Here is a 14,753-nt window from a genome sequence, read left to right on the forward strand (position 1 = left end):
GCCGAGTGCTCAGACGCATCTAGTTACCGACTGCTATCACCGATTACTGCGTTGCAATTGAAATAGACACCGGGGACAGCGCGAACGCAAGTCCCGACTACCAAAAAATTATGCGCCCGAGTTACTCACATTTGGAGTAATCGCGGGGGTCAGCTCGACCGAAGTGCAATGAAGAGCCTCACCCCGGAGGAACCGCCTTCATGATCACGGTAGCCCCCTACGCCAGGTAAGTATGCTTTCGTCGCGCCACAGGCGAGAATTTTGTAGTGCCTCGCGCTCTCGAGATGTAACGAGAGATCCTGACGTTTCGCAATCGGCGAACAGAATGGTGGCCGTCCATGTACCTGTCTCCTTACAAGAGAGCTATTGGCTGTCGAGTTAGATGGCAGACAGTCGCAACAACGCTCCTCTGCCGAGAAAAACGATGCATTTTGTGCGAGCACCATCATACGGCTCGCGGCGCCCGGCCGCTGCTGGGGTTAATTTACCGTTCCCTCCGGAAGATGCGGGCCAAGTCCGGGTTGCCGCCTCGGGCCCTCCTCTCCGTCTCAAACGAGCCCTCTTTCTCCGGCTGTTGAAACCGCGAATGAGATCTGCGGAATGAGTGCTTTCTGCAGCCACAATGCAAGCCACACTTTACTTTCCCTCCTTCCAGGAGAGCCCTTAGTGCTAGCAAAATACGGCAGCATTGTCACGCGCGGTCGTCTGTCGCCGAGCAACTGAAGGACCACAGCTCACACTGTCAGATGTTCTACGAGAGCTGGATGCACTCGTGAGTGTTGTGCGCGACGAACAAACAGGAACGTCAGTGAAACTCCAAGAGCGAACATCAATCAGCACGTTCGACATTCGACGCCGAGTAACAGAAGACACTTAAAAGGTAACACTTCTTTTTGCTTCTCCTTCGACTAGGACGTGGAAAGCTCGATCGAATATTTGTGCAAATTTTCATTCAGAATAATGGAGATATTTTCTTCACGCATAAGAGAGAAAAAAATAAAGTTTTCATTCATGACAACATCTTCAGCTGTGTCCGCAAAGCGGGTTGATTTCGAAGAAGCAGATTAATTTTGCGGTATTTGGTAAACGATTGATACCTTGTAGCTATGGTGACATTAAATCCACCACCTTTCGTATCTTTGCTTAGCACGTGCAGTACGTAAGGATAAACTAAATTGCTTTTTGTTTCCCTCTAATTACACTTGTTATAGAGAGAGAAAAAGAAGAGTTTTATGTTATTTCCACTCTATTCGAAACCTATCTGTTCTCACTCCAAGGGCGCCCATAGGACAGACAGTTTGTACAGGGGGTGGGGGACGGCTGAATCTGGAGGTATGTGTACTTTTAATATTTTGGAGAGACGAATAGCGAGCTTGTAAAGTAGCCATAAACAGAATTTGAAGTTCCGCACCTGTTAAAGACGTGCGTAACACAGACTTTTTGACTCGATTCTCGTAAGAAAAGCACCCCTGATAACATTGCGTTTTCTACTTTCCCTGAGATCCCCGAGTGCAGCTACCACGAAAGAAATTTTCTGCGCTCACCACGCCGTTTTTCGTCTTCCCCATGTTGTAACTGCTCATTACTAATCTTTTTTTTTTTTTTTTTTTTTTTTATTCCGGTCGCCTTCAAAGTAGGTCACATGAAAACACAACATCTGCGACGACAAGACCATTCCTTACAGAAAGTAAACGCTCACTGTCGTGGCCTAATAAACAGCCTACAGCGGTCTCGTCCCATCACCGAATTTAAGCAACGCTGGCCCTTGTCAGTGTGGCCGCCTGGGAGCACAAGCTGCTGTTGCCTAGAATTTCTCTTCCCCGTTTTCGGTACAGTTGGCCACGTCATTTCACATCCCCGCAAGCTCCTCAAGTGCTGCAAGTCTGCAAGTCCTTGAGACGCTACGCTAGACGCTTGCTTCCGGCCCCTCATGTACCTGGCCACAGGCGACAATGCGTTCAGCTGGACGACGCCTCGTGTACGCCGGCTCGCGCCACCGCGGTCGCCGTGCGTGCAGGGAATGGCGCGCCGTCCAATTGCGTTTGGCGCGCCATTCCCCTGATGGACAGAGAAAGCCAAAAGTCGCCGTTCGACCACCTTAATGGGGGTGTCGTACCAGAGTTAGACCGCCTTGAGCCCATCTCGCGGCTGCCGCTGCTACTACTTGTGCGCGTCCCCCGCCGCTTATCGAACAGTACAGTGTGCTCTGGCTCTGGGTTTGACGCCAGGTCGACGCAGACGTGTGAGTACGCGCTAGCGCGAGTGCTGCTGCGTTTGGCAGTCCCTTGCGGAACACGTTGCTGGCCGAGTGCTCAGACGCACTAGTTACCGACTTGCTATCACCGATTACTGCGTTTGCAATTGAAATAGACACCGGGACAGCGCGAACGCAAGTCCCGACTACCAAAAATTATGCGCCCGAGTTACTCACATTTGGAGTAATCGCGGGGGTCCAGCTCGACCGAAGTGCAATGGAGAGAGCCTCACCCCGGAGGAACCGCCTTCATGATCACGGTAGCCCCTACGCCAGGTAAGTATGCTTTCGTCGCGCCACAGGCGAGAATTTGTAGTGCCTCGCGCTCTCGAGATGTAACGAGAGCTCCTGACGTTTTCGCAATCGGCGAACAGAATGGTGGCCGTCCATGTACCTGTCTCCTTACAAGAGAGCTATTGGCTGTCGAGTTAGATGGCAGACAGTCCGCAACAACGCTCCTCTGCCGAGAAAAACGATGCATTTTGTGCGAGCACCATCATACGGCTCGCGGGCGCCGGCCGCTGCTGGGGTTAATTTACCGTTCCCTCCGGAAGATGGCGGGCCAAGTCCGGGTTGCCGCCTCCGGGCCCTCCTCTCCGTCTCAAACGAGCCTCTTTCTCGGCTGTTGAAACCGGCGAATGAGATCTGCGGAATGAGTGCTTTTCTGCAGCCACAATGCAAGCCACACTTTACTTTCCCTCCTTCCAGGAGAGCCCTTAGTGCTAGCAAATACGGCAGCATTGTCACGCGCGGTCGTCTGTCGCCGAGCAAACTGAAGGACCACAGCTCACACTGTCAGATGTTCTACGAGAGCTGGGATGCACTCGTGAGTGTTGTGCGCGACGAACAAACAGGACGTCAGTGAACTCCAAGAGCGAACATCAATCAGCACGTTCGACATTCGACGCCGAGTAACAGAAGACACTTAAAAGGTAACACTTCTTTTTGCTTCTCCTTCCGAGTAGGACGTGGAAAGCTCGATCGAATATTTGTGCAAATTTTCATTCAGAATATGGAGATATTTTCTTCACGCATAAGAGAGAAAAAATAAAGTTTCATTCATGACAACATTTCAGCTGTGTCCGGAAAGCGGGTTGATTTTCGAAGAAGCAGATTAATTTTGCGGTATTTGGTAAACGATTGATACCTTGTAGCTATGGTGACATTAAATTCCACCACCTTTCGTATCTTTGCTTAGACGTGCAGTACGTAAGGATAAACTAAATTGCTTTTTGTTTCCCTCTAATTACACTTGTTATAGAGAGAGAAAAAGAAGAGTTTTATGTTATTTCCACTCTATTCGAAACCTATCTGTTCTCACTCCAAGGGCGCCCATAGGACAGACAGTTTGTACAGGGGGTGGGGGACGGCTGAATCTGGAGGTATGGTGTACTTTTAATATTTTGGAAGACGAATAGCGAGCTTGTAAAGTAGCCATAAACAGATTTGAAGTCCGCACCTGTTAAAGACGTGCGTAACACAGACTTTTTTGACTCGATTTCTCGTAAGAAAAGCACCCCTGATAACATTGCGTTTTTCTACTTTCCCTGAGATCCCCGAGTGCAGCTACCACGAAAGAAATTTTCTGCGCTCACCACGCCGTTTTTCGTCTTCCCCATGTTGTAACTGCTCATTACTAATCTTTTTTTTTTTTTTTTTTTTTTTTATTTCCGGTCGCCTTCAAGTAGTCACATGAAACACAACATCTGCGACGACAAGACATTTCCTTACAGAAAGTAAACGCTCACTGTCGTGGCCTAATAAACAGCCTACAGCGGTTCTCGTCCCATCACCGAATTTAAGCAACGCTGGCCCTTGTCAGTGTGGCCGCCTGGGAGCACAAGGCTGCTGTTGCCTAGAATTTCTCTTCCCCGTTTTCGGTACAGTTGGCCACGTCATTTCACATCCCCGCAAGCTCCTCAAGTGCTGCAAGTCTGCAAGTCTTGAGACGCTACGCTAGACGCTTGCTTCCGGCCCCTCATGTACCTGGCCACAGGCGACAATGCGTTCAGCTGGACGACGCCTCGTGTACGCCGGGGCTCGCGCCACCCGCGGTCGCCGTGCGTGCAGGGAATGGCGCGCCGTCCAATTGCGTTTTGGCGCGCATTCCCCTGATGGACAGAGAAAGCCAAAAGTCGCCGTTCGAACCATTAATGGGGGGTGTCGTACCAGAGTTAGACCGCTTGAGCCATCTCGCGGCTGCCGCTGCTACTACTTGTGCGCGTCCCCCGCGCTTATCGAACAGGACAGTGTGCTCTGGCTCTGGGTTTGACGCCAGGTCGACGCAGACGTGTGGTACGCGCCTAGCGCGAAGTGCTGCTGCGTTGGCAGTCCCTTGCGGAACACGTTGCTGGCCGAGTGCTCAGACGCACTAGTTACCGACTGCTATCACCGATTACCTGCGTTTGCAATTGAACATAGACACCGGGACAGCGCGACGCAAGTCCGACTACCAAAAATTATGCGCCCGAGTTACTCACATTTGGAAGTAATCGCGGGGGTCAGCTCGACCGAAGTGCAATGGAAGAGCCTCACCCCGGGAGTGAACCGCCTTCATGATCACGGTAGCCCCTACGCCAGGTAAGTATGCTTTCGGTCGCGCCACAGGCGAGAATTTGTAGTGCCTCGCGCTCTGCGAGATGTAACGAGAGCTCCTGACGTTTTTCGCAATCGGCGAACAGAATGGTGGCCGTCCATGTACCTGTCTCCTTACTAGAGAGCTATTGGCTGTCGAGTTAGATGGCAGACAGTCGCAACAACGGCTCCTCTGCCGAGAAAAACGATGCATTTTGTGCGAGCACCATCATACGGCTCGCGGCGCCGGCCGCTGCTGGGGTTAATTTACCGTTCCCCTCCGGAAGATGGCGGGCCAAGTCCGGGTTGCCGCCTCCGGGCCCTCCTCTCCGTCTCAAACGAGCCCTTTTCCTCGGCTGTTGAGAACCGCGAATGAGATCTGCGGAATGAGTGCTTTCTGCAGCCCACAATGCAAGCCACACTTTACTTTCCCTCCTTCCAGGAGAGCCCTTAGTGCTAGCAAATACGGCAGCATTGTCACGCGCGGTCGTCTGTCGCCGAGCAACTGAAGGACCACAGCTCACACTGTCAGATGTTCTACGAGAGCTGGATGCACTCGTGAGTGTTGTGCGCGACGAACAAACAGGACGTCAGTGAACCTCCAAGAGCGAACATCAATCAGCACGTTCGACATTCGACGCCGAGTAACAGAAGACACTTAAAAGGTAACACTTCTTTTTGCTTCTCTTCCGAGTAGGACGTGGAAAGCTCGATCGAATATTTGTGCAAATTTTTCATTCAGAATATGGAGATATTTTCTTCACGCATAAGAGAGAAAAAATAAAGTTTCATTCATGACAACATTTCAGCTGTGTCCGGAAAGCGGTTGATTTCGAAGAAGCAGATTAATTTTGCGGTATTGGTAAACGATTGATACCTTGTAGCTATGGTGACATTAAATCCACCACCTTTCGTATCTTTGCTTAGACGTGCAGTACGTAAGGATAAACTAAATTGCTTTTTGTTTCCCTCTAATTACACTTGTTTTATAGAGAGAGAAAAAGAAGAGTTTTATGTTATTTCCACTCTATTCGAAACCTATCTGTTCTCACTCCAAGGGCGCCCATAGGACAGACAGTTTTGTACAGGGGTGGGGGACGGCTGAATCTGGAGGTATGGTGTACTTTTAATATTTTGGAAGACGAATAGCGAGCTTGTAAAGTAGCCATAAACAGATTTGAAGTTCCGCACCCTGTTAAAGACGTGCGTAACACAGACTTTTTGACTCGATTTCTCGTAAGGAAAAGCACCCCTGATACATTGCGTTTTCTACTTTCCCTGAGATCCCCGAGTGCAGCTACCACGAAAGAAATTTCTGCGCTCACCACGCCGTTTTTCGTCTTCCCCAATGTTGTAACTGCTCATTACTAATCTTTTTTTTTTTTTTTTTTTTTTTTATTTCCGGTCGCCTTCAAAGTAGTCACATGAAACACAACATCTGCGACGACAAGACATTCCTTACAGAAAGTAAACGCTCACTGTCGTGGCCTAATAAACAGCCTACAGCGGTTCTCGTCCCATCACCGAATTTAAGCAACGCTGGCCCTTGTCAGTGTGGCCGCCTGGGAGCACAAGCTGCTGTTGCCTAGAATTTCTCTTCCCCGTTTTCGGTACAGTTGGCCACGTCATTTCACATCCCCGCAAGCTCCTCAAGTGCTGCAAGTCTGCAAGTCTTGAGACGCTACGCTAGACGCTTGCTTCCCGGCCCCTCATGTACCTGGCCACAGGCGACAATGCGTTCAGCTGGACGACGCCTCGTGTACGCCGGCTCGCGCCACCGCGGTCGCCGTGCGTGCAGGGAATGGCGCGCCGTCCAATTGCGTTTGGCGCGCATTCCCCTGATGGACAGAGAAAGCCAAAAGTCGCCGTTCGACCATTAATGGGGGTGTCGTACCAGGAGTTAGACCGCTTGAGCCATCTCGCGGCTGCCGCTGCTACTACTTGTGCGCGTCCCCCGCGCCTTATCGAACAGACAGTGTGCTCTGGCCTCTGGGTTTGACGCCAGGTCGACGCAGGACGTGTGGTACGCGCCTAGCGCGAGTGCTGCTGCGTTTGGCAGTCCCCTTGCGGAACACGTTGCTGGCCGAGTGCTCAGACGCACTAGTTACCGACTGCTATCACCGATTACTGCGTTTGCAATTGAAATAGACACCGGGACAGCGCGAACGCAAGTCCCGACTACCAAAAATTATGCGCCCGAGTTACTCACATTTGGAGTAATCGCGGGGGTCAGCTCGACCGAAGTGCAATGGAAGAGCCTCACCCCGGAGGAACCGCCTTCATGATCACGGTAGCCCCTACGCCAGGTAAGTATGCTTTCGTCGCGCCACAGGCGAGAATTTGTAAGTGGCCTCGCGCTCTCGAGATGTAACGAGAGCTCCTGACGTTTTCGCAATCGGCGAACAGAATGGTGGCCGTCCATGTACCTGTCTCCTTACAAGAGAGCTATTGGCTGTCGAGTTAGATGGCAGACAGTCGCAACAACGCTCCTCTGCCGAGAAAAACGATGCATTTGTGCGAGCACCATCATACGGCTCGCGGCGCCGGCCGCTGCTGGGGTTAATTTACCGTTCCCTCCGGAAGATGGCGGGCCAAGTCCGGGTTGCCGCCTCCGGGCCCTCCTCTCCGTCTCAAACGAGCCCTCTTTCTCGGCTGTTGAAACCGCGAATGAGATCTGCGGAATGAGTGCTTTCTGCAGCCACAATGCAAGCCACACTTTACTTTCCCTCCTTCCAGGAGAGCCCTTAGTGCTAGCAAATACGGCAGCATTGTCACGCGCGGTCGTCTGTCGCCGAGCAACTGAAGGACCACAGCTCACACTGTCAGATGTTCTACGAGAGCTGGATGCACTCGTGAGTGTTGTGCGCGACGAACAAACAGGACGTCAGTGAACTCCAAGAGCGAACATCAATCAGCACGTTCGACATTCGACGCCGAGTAACAGAAGACACTTAAAAGGTAACACTTCTTTTTGCTTCTCCTTCCGAGTAGGACGTGGAAAGCTCGATCGATATTTGTGCAAATTTTCATTCAGAATATGGAGATATTTTCTTCACGCATAAGAGAGAAAAAATAAAGTTTCATTCATGACAACATTTCAGCTGTGTCCGGAAAGCGGGTTGATTTCGAAGAAGCAGATTAATTTTGCGGTATTTGGTAAACGATTGATACCTTGTAGCTATGGTGACATTAAATCCACCACCTTTCGTATCTTTGCTTAGACGTGCAGTACGTAAGGATAAACTAAATTGCTTTTTGTTTCCCTCTAATTACACTTGTTATAGAGAGAGAAAAGAAGAGTTTTATGTTATTTCCACTCTATTCGAAACCTATCTGTTCTCACTCCAAGGGCGCCCATAGGACAGACAGTTTGTACAGGGGGTGGGGGACGGCTGAATCTGGAGGTATGGTGTACTTTTTAATATTTTGGAAGACGAATAGCGAGCTTGTAAAGTAGCCATAAACAGATTTGAAGTTCCGCACCTGTTAAAGACGTGCGTAACACAGACTTTTTGACTCGATTTCTCGTAAGAAAAGCACCCCTGATAACATTGCGTTTTCTACTTTCCCTGAGATCCCCGAGTGCAGCTACCACGAAAGAAATTTTCTGCGCTCACCACGCCGTTTTTTCGTCTTCCCCATGTTGTAACTGCTCATTACTAATCTTTTTTTTTTTTTTTTTTTTTTTTTATTTCCGGTCGCCTTCAAAGTAGTCACATGAAACACAACATCTGCGACGACAAGACATTCCTTACAGAAAGTAAACGCTCACTGTCGTGGCCTAATAAACAGCCTACAGCGGTTCTCGTCCCATCACCGAATTTAAGCAACGCTGGCCCTTGTCAGTGTGGCCGCCTGGGAGCACAAGCTGCTGTTGCCTAGAATTTCTCTTCCCCGTTTTCGGTACAGTGGCCACGTCATTTCACATCCCCGCAAGCTCCTCAAGTGCTGCAAGTCTGCAAGTCTTGAGACGCTACGCTAGACGCTTGCTTCCGGCCCCTCATGTACCTGGCCACAGGCGACAATGCGTTCAGCTGGACGACGCCTCGTGTACGCCGGCTCGCGCCACCGCGGTCGCCGTGCGTGCAGGGATTGGCGCGCCGTCCAATTGCGTTTGGCGCGCATTCCCCTGATGGACAGAGAAAGCCAAAAGTCGCCGTTCGACCATTAATGGGGGTGTCGTACCAGAGTTAGACCGCTTGAGCCATCTCGCGGGCTGCCGCTTGCTACTACTTGTGCGCGTCCCCCGCGCTTATCGAACAGACAGTGTGCTCTGGCGATCTGGGTTTGACGCCAGGTCGACGCAGACGTGTGGTACGCGCCTAGCGCGAGTGCTGCTGCGTTTGGCAGTCCCTTGCGGAACACGTTGCTGGCCGAGTGCTCAGACGCACTAGTTACCGACTGCTATCACCGATTACTGCGTTTGCAATTGAAATAGACACCGGGACAGCGCGAACGCAAGTCCCGACTACCAAAAATTATGCGCCCGAGTTACTCACATTTGGAGTAATCGCGGGGGTCAGCTCGACCGAAGTGCAATGGAAGAGCCTCACCCCGGAGGAACCGCCTTCATGATCACGGTAGCCCCTACGCCAGGTAAGTATGCTTTCGTCGCGCCACAGGCGAGAATTTGTAGTGCCTCGCGCTCTCGAGATGTAACGAGAGCTCCTGACGTTTTCGCAATCGGCGAACAGAATGGTGGCCGGTCCATGTACCTGTCTCCTTACAAGAGAGCTATTGGCTGTCGAGTTAGATGGCAGACAGTCGCAACAACGCTCCTCTGCCGAGAAAAACGATGCATTTTGTGCGAGCACCATCATACGGCTCGCGGCGCCGGCCGCTGCTGGGGTTAATTTACCGTTCCCTCCGGAAGATGGCGGGCCAAGTCCGGGTTGCCGCCTTCCGGGCCCTCCTCTCCGTCTCAAACGAGCCCTCTTTCTCGGCTGTTGAAACCGCGAATGAGATCTGCGGAATGAGTGCTTTCTGCAGCCACAATGCAAGCCACACTTTACTTTCCCTCCTTTCCAGGAGAGCCCTTAGTGCTAGCAAATACGGCAGCATTGTCACGCGCGGTCGTCTGTCGCCGAGCAACTGAAGGACCACAGCTCACACTGTCAGATGTTCTACGAGAGCTGGATGCACTCGTGAGTGTTGTGCGCGACGAACAAACAGGACGTCAGTGAACTCCAAGAGCGAACATCAATCAGCACGTTCGACATTCGACGCCGAGTAACAGAAGACACTTAAAAGGTAACACTTCTTTTGCTTCTCCTTCCGAGTAGGACGTGGAAAGCTCGATCGAATATTTGTGCAAATTTTCATTCAGAATATGGGAGATATTTTCTTCACGCATAAGAGAGAAAAAATAAAGTTTCATTCATGACAACATTTCAGCTGTGTCCGGAAGCGGGTTGATTTCGAAGAAGCAGATTAATTTTGCGGTATTTGGTAAACGATTGATACCTTGTAGCTATGGTGACATTAAATCCACCACCTTTCGTATCTTTGCTTAGACGTGCAGTACGTAAGGATAAACTAAATTGCTTTTTGTTTCCCCTCTAATTACACTTGTTATAGAGAGAGAAAAAGAAGAGTTTTATGTTATTTCCACTCTATTCGAAACCTATCTGTTCTCACTCCAAGGGCGCCCATAGGACAGACAGTTTGTACAGGGGGTGGGGGACGGCTGAATCTGGAGGTATGGTGTACTTTAATATTTTGAAGACGAATAGCGAGCTTGTAAAGTAGCCATAAACAGATTTGAAGTTCCGCACCTGTTAAAGACGTGCGTAACACAGACTTTTTGACTCGATTTCTCGTAAGAAAAGCACCCCCTGATAACATTGCGTTTCTACTTTCCCTGAGATCCCCGAGTGCAGCTACCACGAAAGAAATTTTCTGCGCTCACCACGCCGTTTTTCGTCTTCCCCATGTTGTAACTGCTCATTACTAATCTTTTTTTTTTTTTTTTTTTTTTTTATTTCCGGTCGCCTTCAAAGTAGTCACATGAAACACAACATCTGCGACGACAAGACATTCCTTACAGAAAGTAAACGCTCACTGTCGTGGCCTAATAAACAGCCTACAGCGGTTCTCGTCCATCACCGAATTTAAGCAACGCTGGCCCTTGTCAGGTGTGGCCGCCTGGGAGCACAAGCTGCTGTTGCCTAGAATTTCTCTTCCCCGTTTCGGTACAGTTGGCCACGTCATTTCACATCCCCGCAAGCTCCTCAAGTGCTGCAAGTCTGCAAGTCTTGAGACGCTACGCTAGACGCTTGCTTCCGGCCCCTCATGTACCTGGCCACAGGCGACAATGCGTTCAGCTGGACGACGCCTCGTGTACGCCGGCTCGCGCCACCGCGGTCGCCGTGCGTGCAGGGAATGGCGCGCCGTCCAATTGCGTTTGGCGCGCATTCCCCTGATGGACAGAGAAAGCCAAAAGTCGCCGTTCGACCATTAATGGGGTGTCGTACCAGAGTTAGACCGCTTGAGCCATCTCGCGGCTGCCGCTGCTACTACTTGTGCGCGTCCCCCGCGCTTATCGAACAGACAGTGTGCTCTGGCTCTGGTTTTGACGCCAGGTCGACGCAGACGTGTGGTACGCGCCTAGCGCGAGTGCTGCTGCGTTTGGCAGTCCCTTGCGGAACACGTTGCTGGCCGAGTGCTCAGACGCACTAGTTACCGACTGCTATCACCGATTACTGCGTTTGCAATTGAAATAGACACCGGGACAGCGCGAACGCAAGTCCCGACTACCAAAAATTATGCGCCCGAGTTACTCACATTTGGAGTAATCGCGGGGGTCAGCTCGACCGAAGTGCAATGGAAGAGCCTCACCCCGGAGGAACCGCCTTCATGATCACGGTAGCCCCTACGCCAGGTAAGTATGCTTTCGTCGCGCCACAGGCGAGAATTTGTAGTGCCTCGCGCTCTCGAGATGTAACGAGAGCTCCTGACGTTTTCGCAATCGGCGAACAGAATGGTGGCCGTCCATGTACCTGTCTCCTTACAAGAGAGCTATTGGCTGTCGAGTTAGATGCAGACAGTCGCAACAACGCTCCTCTGCCGAGAAAAACGATGCATTTTGTGCGAGCACCATCATACGGCTCGCGGCGCCGGCCGCTGCTGGGGTTAATTTACCGTTCCCTTCCGGAAGATGGCGGGCCAAGTCCGGGTTGCCGCCTCCGGGCCCTCCTCTCCGTCTCAAACGAGCCCTCTTTCTCGGCTGTTGAAACCGCGAATGAGATCTGCGGAATGAGTGCTTTCTGCAGCCACAATGCAAGCCACACTTTACTTTCCCTCCTTCCAGGAGAGCCCTTAGTGCTAGCAAATACGGCAGCATTGTCACGCGCGGTCGTCTGTCGCCGAGCAACTGAAGGACCACAGCTCACACTGTCAGATGTTCTACGAGAGCTGGATGCACTCGTGAGTGTTGTGGCGCGACGAACAAACAGGACGTCAGTGAACTCCAAGAGCGAACATCAATCAGCACGTTCGACATTCGACGCCGAGTAACAGAAGACACTTAAAAGGTAACACTTCTTTTTGCTTCTCCTTCCGAGTAGGACGTGGAAAGCTCGATCGAATATTTGTGCAAATTTTCATTCAGAATATGGAGATATTTTCTTCACGCATAAGAGAGAAAAAATAAAGTTTCATTCATGACAACATTTCAGCTGTGTCCGGAAAGCGGGTTGATTTCGAAGAAGCAGATTAATTTTGCGGTATTTGGTAAACGATTGATACCTTGTAGCTATGGTGACATTAAATCCACCACCTTTCGTATCTTTGCTTAGACGTGCAGTACGTAAGGATAAACTAAATTGCTTTTTGTTTCCCTCTAATTACACTTGTTATAGAGAGAGAAAAAGAAGAGTTTTATGTTATTTCCACTCTATTCGAAACCTATCTGTTCTCACTCCAAGGGCGCCCATAGGACAGGACAGTTTGTACAGGGGGTGGGGGACGGCTGAATCTGGGAGGTATGGTGTACTTTTAATATTTTGGAAGACGAATAGCGAGCTTGTAAAGTAGCCATAAACAGATTTGAAGTTCCGCACCTGTTAAAGACGTGCGTAACACAGACTTTTTGACTCGATTTCTCGTAAGAAAAAGCACCCCCTGATAACATTGCGTTTTCTACTTTCCCTGAGATCCCCGAGTGCAGCTACCACGAAAGAAATTTTCTGCGCTCACCACGCCGTTTTTCGTCTTCCCCATGTTGTAACTGCTCATTACTAATCTTTTTTTTTTTTTTTTTTTTTTTTTTATTTCCGGTCGCCTTCAAAGTAGTCACATGAAACACAACATCTGCGACGACAAGACATTCCTTACAGAAAGTAAACGCTCACTGTCGTGGCCTAATAAACAGCCTACAGCGGTTCTCGTCCCATCACCGAATTTAAGCAACGCTGGCCCTTGTCAGTGTGGCCGCCTGGGAGCACAAGCTGCTGTTGCCTAGAATTTCTCTTCCCCGTTTTCGGTACAGTTGGCCACGTCATTTCACATCCCCGCAAGCTCCTCAAGTGCTGCAAGTCTGCAAGTCTTGAGACGCTACGCTAGACGCTTGCTTCCGGCCCCTCATGTACCTGGCCACAGGCGACAATGCGTTCAGCTGGACGACGCCTCGTGTACGCCGGCTCGCGCCACCGCGGTCGCCGTGCGTGCAGGGAATGGCGCGCCGTCCAATTGCGTTTGGCGCGCATTCCCCTGATGGACAGAGAAAGCCAAAAGTCGCCGTTCGACCATTAATGGGGGTGTCGTACCAGAGTTAGACCGCTTGAGCCATCTCGCGGCTGCCGCTGCTACTACTTGTGCGCGTCCCCCGCGCTTATCGAACAGACAGTGTGCTCTGGCTCTGGGTTTGACGCCAGGTCGACGCAGACGTGTGGTACGCGCCTAGCGCGAGTGCTGCTGCGTTTGGCAGTCCCTTGCGGAACACGTTGCTGGCCGAGTGCTCAGACGCACTAGTTACCGACTGCTATCACCGATTACTGCGTTTGCAATTGAAATAGACACCGGGACAGCGCGAACGCAAGTCCCGACTACCAAAAATTATGCGCCCGAGTTACTCACATTTGGAGTAATCGCGGGGGTCAGCTCGACCGAAGTGCAATGGAAGAGCCTCACCCCGGAGGAACCGCCTTCATGATCACGGTAGCCCCTACGCCAGGTAAGTATGCTTTCGTCGCGCCACAGGCGAGAATTTGTAGTGCCTCGCGCTCTCGAGATGTAACGAGAGCTCCTGACGTTTTCGCAATCGGCGAACAGAATGGTGGCCGTCATGTACCTGTTCCTTACAAGAGAGCATTGGCTGTCAAGAGAGCTATTTGCTGTCTTAGTTAGATGGCAGACAGTCGCAACAACGCTCCTCTGCCGAGAAAAACGATGCATTTTGTGCGAGCACCATCATACGGCTCGCGGCGCCGGCCGCTGCTGGGGTTAATTTACCGTTCCCTCCGGAAGATGGCGGGCCAAGTCCGGGTTGCCGCCTCCGGGCCCTCCTCTCCGTCTCAAACGAGCCCTCTTTCTCGGCTGTTGAAACCGCGAATGAGATCTGCGGAATGAGTGCTTTCTGCAGCCACAATGCAAGCCACACTTTACTTTCCTCCTTCCAGGAGAGCCCTTAGTGCTAGCAAATACGGCAGCATTGTCACGCGCGGTCGTCTGTCGCCGAGCAACTGAAGGACCACAGCTCACACTGTCAGATGTTCTACGAGAGCTGGATGCACTCGTGAGTGTTGTGCGCGACGAACAAACAGGACGTCAGTGAACTCCAAGAGCGAACATCAATCAGCACGTTCGACATTCGACGCCGAGTAACAGAAGACACTTAAAAGGTAACACTTCTTTTTGCTTCTCCTTCCGAGTAGGACGTGAAAGCTCGATCGAATATTTGTGCAAATTTTCATTCAGAATATGGAGA

The 14,753-nt window shown here is 51.1% G+C and overlaps 7 non-coding genes across 7 annotated transcripts; all 7 read right to left on the reverse strand.

The window, feature by feature from the left end:
- Positions 1-69: 69 nt before the first annotated feature.
- Positions 70-234, reverse strand: LOC126151787 (U1 spliceosomal RNA). The gene has a single exon (XR_007532069.1). It is a non-coding gene; the product is annotated as a U1 spliceosomal RNA (small nuclear RNA).
- A 2,139-nt stretch (positions 235-2,373) lies between these two features.
- LOC126151785 (U1 spliceosomal RNA) lies at positions 2,374-2,538 on the reverse strand. Its single transcript, XR_007532067.1, has one exon. It is a non-coding gene; the product is annotated as a U1 spliceosomal RNA (small nuclear RNA).
- A 2,139-nt stretch (positions 2,539-4,677) lies between these two features.
- On the reverse strand, positions 4,678-4,842 carry LOC126151790 (U1 spliceosomal RNA). The gene has a single exon (XR_007532072.1). It is a non-coding gene; the product is annotated as a U1 spliceosomal RNA (small nuclear RNA).
- A 2,137-nt stretch (positions 4,843-6,979) lies between these two features.
- LOC126151776 (U1 spliceosomal RNA) lies at positions 6,980-7,142 on the reverse strand. Its single transcript, XR_007532059.1, has one exon. It is a non-coding gene; the product is annotated as a U1 spliceosomal RNA (small nuclear RNA).
- Positions 7,143-9,269: 2,127 nt separating this feature from the next.
- On the reverse strand, positions 9,270-9,432 carry LOC126151788 (U1 spliceosomal RNA). Its single transcript, XR_007532070.1, has one exon. It is a non-coding gene; the product is annotated as a U1 spliceosomal RNA (small nuclear RNA).
- A 2,121-nt stretch (positions 9,433-11,553) lies between these two features.
- On the reverse strand, positions 11,554-11,716 carry LOC126151791 (U1 spliceosomal RNA). The gene has a single exon (XR_007532073.1). It is a non-coding gene; the product is annotated as a U1 spliceosomal RNA (small nuclear RNA).
- A 2,129-nt stretch (positions 11,717-13,845) lies between these two features.
- LOC126151792 (U1 spliceosomal RNA) lies at positions 13,846-14,008 on the reverse strand. Its single transcript, XR_007532074.1, has one exon. It is a non-coding gene; the product is annotated as a U1 spliceosomal RNA (small nuclear RNA).
- Positions 14,009-14,753: the final 745 nt, after the last annotated feature.

The sequence above is a fragment of the Schistocerca cancellata genome, unplaced genomic scaffold (assembly GCF_023864275.1).
Source record: "Schistocerca cancellata isolate TAMUIC-IGC-003103 unplaced genomic scaffold, iqSchCanc2.1 HiC_scaffold_1079, whole genome shotgun sequence".
Classification (NCBI taxonomy): domain Eukaryota; kingdom Metazoa; phylum Arthropoda; class Insecta; order Orthoptera; family Acrididae; genus Schistocerca; species Schistocerca cancellata.